The following is a 4,551-nucleotide window of genomic DNA, read 5'->3' as shown; positions in this document are numbered from 1 at the left end:
TATAAAGAAACGAAGTCGAAAATGCACTTGAATTCTTATAAAAAAATTTGTTTACTGTTACATGATTTTCAAAAGTAAATGATGATGGTAACTGCACATGCGCATATGCGCACACACACACACACACACACACACACACACACAAAAACTACAGAGGCATTTTCTATTTCTCTATGTATCTGTATATCTATCTCTCTTTCTGTATGTGTGTGTCTTTATATATATGTATATATATATATATATATATATATATATATATATATATATATATATATACATAATAATATTAGGGATAAAAATCCAAATTTACAGGTAAAAACTCAATTTAATTTAATTTATCAAAATTAAAATTAAATTAAGTTTCACAATATATAATATATAAATATATAATTTAGAGAAATGAACCACAATTCTTGAACTCATCCATGAAAATCCACAGTCACATATAGAAAAAATTAATAATACACCAAAAAGATATATAATAAAAATACAAATTAATAAATATTAAAATAATAGAATAATAAAATTATATTATTTTATTATTTTATTATTTTAATATTTATTACTTTGTATTTTTATTATATATCTTTTTAGTGTATTTACTTATTAAATTATTCTATATGTGGCTGTGGATTTTCATGGATGAGTTCAAGCGTTGTGGTTCTTTTCTCTAAATTATATATATTTATATATATATATAGATATATATACCAACATCATGGTCATTATTATATTGGTTTATATGTTAGTTGTGTATTGAAGTGGAAGAATGAGTAGAGTGCTGAACAAAATGCTTTTGTTACATCCCTAAACCCCACTGACATTTTTGCCATTTATCATTCAAAGTGGTGAGAAAAAAAAATAGCAGCTTAGTGCTAAGAACAACATAATCACATGAGGACCTCTATCTCTGAAATTTTGGGCCTTCTAGTACGACGTATTTATGTACTCTTTTGTGGCACACTTTTAGGAATGACTGGTCTATGTGTTTTTTCTATTAATTATGTGTTTTATTGTTTTTCATTGTGCTGTGATATTGCTACAATTACCATCACCATCATCAATCAATCTGTGTTTGTTATTTGGTTAGTGAGGTCCTCAGTTCAAAAAGCAATAGGCTACCAGAGCTTTCTAGTCATATCTGTCAAGTGCCAGGTCTGAAGCCTCATCCCAGCTCATGCCATTACTTGCAAGGTTTTCTTTTGACTCCTGCAAGTCATTTCTTCTTCGGTTGCCCTGTCATTCTGGAACACTGCAAAGACCACTGGAGACTCTAGTGTGGACAGATAGGAAAGGATCCATCCTCTTCACAGGTTCAAGCCACTTCATCTTCCTGCTGGTCACCAACCAGTTAATATACATGAGAGCTGTGACCATTTTTAGTAGTTACTGATTGGGTGACACAGTCTCTTTTTTAATTAACCGATCATGTTTTTTATAATTAAGCAGTCCTTACTACTGATACTTTAGTGCTTGATGTAGTTTTTAAAAAAATTATTAATTTATCTAGCACAATGGTTAAGTAACTGGGACAACTGAATGTAAAAAACAGTGGGAGAGATAGATTTATCTATTTATTCGTGTCACTGTCATTGTAGTGTATTGCTGAACAAGGCACATAACTCATTTCAATCTCTTTATCTAACAGTGTATATATATATATATAATATGATCTCCTGTCAGTTTATTGTTGGCTTTTTAATGAGAGTATAATGCTGCTGTAAAAATTTCCAATAATTTATCATAAACAGGATCCAAGAAACAATATCTTGGCTTAACTTATGCAATATATCCAGAATAAGCTGTCACTTTTCCGATTGTATTCATTCACTCATTCTTTATTCTTTCGTTCATTTCCATATGTGGAAATTTGACCTCAACACCGTATGTAGACCATTAAATATCATGTTAAGGTTTTCAGATCATTTTACAACTCTCTGCTGGAAGAGACATCCCTCTGGTTTGCTGCTAGAGACATAAACTTCCTATGGTTTAACCCTTTTGCCACCACATAGCCAATGAAATGAAATTGTATGTATGTTTCCCTTAATTTTGAAAATAATCTAGATATTGAGACTATTTATAAAACTGGTGTTTGGATCATAGTTTGACAAAGAGGTTCATATATGCAATTAAAGATTTAATTCAAATATCAGCAATTTAAAAGGAAAGGTTTTGTATAGTGGAATCAGAGGCAATATCACAATGATTAGCATTGAAAGGGTTAAAATGAAAGGTCGATACATAACCCTATTCAATGATACATGACTCTTACAATACATGACCCTTCGGTTATATAATAGTGTAAAGAAAGATTGCTGATTGCCACAATTCCTATGAGACCTTTTCTTTATCTTATTTTTAATATAAAACTTCTTTTATGTAGTTTCAAGAGAACAGAAATAAATGTTCTCATTGTCCAAGAGATTGCAGAAATTATCCAATGGCAGTTTCTTTTTTCCATTGCTTCCTTCTATTTATTTATTTTTTTTTTTTAAGAACATCTCACCATTTTGGGTCTGAAGACAATAGAATACAGTACTGAATACATTATACTTCAGCTTGCTTTCTTTGACGGTTTGACTTCTGAACTTGCAAGTACAGAATCTCTGAACTGCCTTTCAGAAAAGAGAAGACAAAAATATCCCACTTCCCCATCATTTCATTTTTGTATATACCCCACTCCCCAAGTTTTATTTCCAAAAGGCTTCATTGATTATGAATAAACCAAGTAACATCTAAATCTTTGTCTAGATTTAACCCTTTTTTGACCTAATTTCTTATGTGAAACGTTACATAATTTGAAAATAATCAAGATCTTCAAGAAATGTTCGTCAAATAAGTTGTTTTCTTATTAAGCTTGTATTTGTAAAATAACTTTGTATTTAAACCAGCCAAATCTAATGAAAATATTCTGTTTCATGTTCAAACCAGCCAGATCTGACCTCCCACACCTACTTGAAAGTCATTCCAAAAATAAACAATCACATCATCAAAGCTATGAGATGATGCGTGATTAATTGAAAACAATAGGAATAAGCTTTAGCATTCAGATTTATCTGTTAATAAAAAGAGTGTAACATAAGACTGGAAGGTTTTGGTTTAACTGTTTAGCATTTAAACCAGCCAGATCTGGCCTTGCACACCTACTGTACAATGCCATTCTAAAAATGAACAATCACTCCATCAAAATCTTAAAGCTACAAGATAATGCATAATTAACTCAAAACGATGAGAATAAATTAACATTACATTTGACAGAACAATTTGAATGCTAAAGGGTTAAATATAGATACTTAAAAAAAAAAAAAGCAGGAGGGTTTTCTATCATAAAATGAGAGCATAGCTTCTAGTGCGTTAGTATTAAGAAAAAATTAAAAGAACCCTGCAAAGAAATCTTTCAGTTCCAAGCAATTCTGATTTTTGATTTTTGTATGTGTTCTACCTTCACACTTGCATTGATCTTTTTCAGCCATGTTGGTAGTTGAGTGCTGATACTTCCAAGTGCACCAATTACTATTGCTATGACAACTACTCTCTTCATTAACCACAACCTTCGCATTTCCCACTTTAAATCGTCATAGTTGTTTAATTATTATTATCATTATAATTATCATTATTTTCGAGTGTTGGGCCTCACGGAGGCAAAGTGGCTGAGTTCCTATCAAGTGTTGGGCCTCACGGAGCCAATGACCAAGACCTTTGGCATTATGTTGTGCTTGGGAAGAAAACCCATCAAACCGAGCAAAATTGCAGTCATGGCAAATAACCGATGTCATGCAAATTGGCACCTGTACCAGTGGCACGTAAACACACCCCGGTGTTACACAAATGGCACCCATGTCGATGGCACGTAAAAGCACCCACTACACTCTCAGAGTGGTTGGCATTAGGAAAGGCATCCAGCCATTGAAAACCATGCCAAATCAGACTGGAGTCTGGTGCAGCCTTCCAGCGTGCCAGCCCTGTTAAGCCGTCCAACCCGTGCCAGCATGGACAACAGATGTTAAATTATTATTATTATCATTATTATTATTATTATTATTATTTCTTTTTTTTTTTTCTTTCAAATAATTACTTCAACTTTTGCCTGAAGCAAATCAGAGATAAATTTCTAATATGGTTTATTGGATTTTCTTTTTTTTTATTTAATTGCTTTGAATATCTTCGTGTTATCTCATATATATATATATATATAGGAGTGTTCTACCTATAAACAGTGAAATTTACTTGTTTTCGTCTTTTGAAAACTTTGCTTGCAATTCTCACAACAAACAAGGAATCGGTGGAGTTGTTGGTAAGCCTGCTGAAAAATGCACAGACAGTTCTTTGTCATTGTCATTGCCAAAGAAAATACAGCAGTGGAGCAGTCAGTTAGTTGTTTGGATCATGGTGATGACTTGTTTACAAAATATGAAGCTGTATACAGATTAGTTGGTTGGTTGGTTGGTTGGCTGGTTAGTAAAATGAAGAAAATTATTAACTAGCAGCTTACCAATTCAAGTTCTTCTCGTTCATTCTGCTAGATACAGCAATGGGTAGGTGGGTGGG

General features: G+C 32.3%; 1 protein-coding gene and 1 long non-coding RNA gene across 9 annotated transcripts in view; one reads left to right on the top strand and one right to left on the bottom strand.

Moving 5' to 3' along the window:
• The window catches only part of LOC106875384 (uncharacterized), a 427,703-nt gene that overhangs the window by 184,013 nt on the left and 239,139 nt on the right, over nucleotides 1-4,551 (top strand). The window lies entirely within an intron of this gene.
• The window catches only part of LOC128250230 (uncharacterized), a 189,860-nt gene that overhangs the window by 65,046 nt on the left and 120,263 nt on the right, over nucleotides 1-4,551 (bottom strand). The gene's annotated exons all lie outside the window — the stretch shown is intronic.

Source organism: Octopus bimaculoides, chromosome 20 (genome assembly GCF_001194135.2).
Source record: "Octopus bimaculoides isolate UCB-OBI-ISO-001 chromosome 20, ASM119413v2, whole genome shotgun sequence".
NCBI classification, from domain to species: Eukaryota; Metazoa; Mollusca; class Cephalopoda; order Octopoda; family Octopodidae; genus Octopus; species Octopus bimaculoides.
Note: the sequence above shows the minus strand (reverse complement) of the source record. Positions and strands in the feature narration are given on the sequence as shown.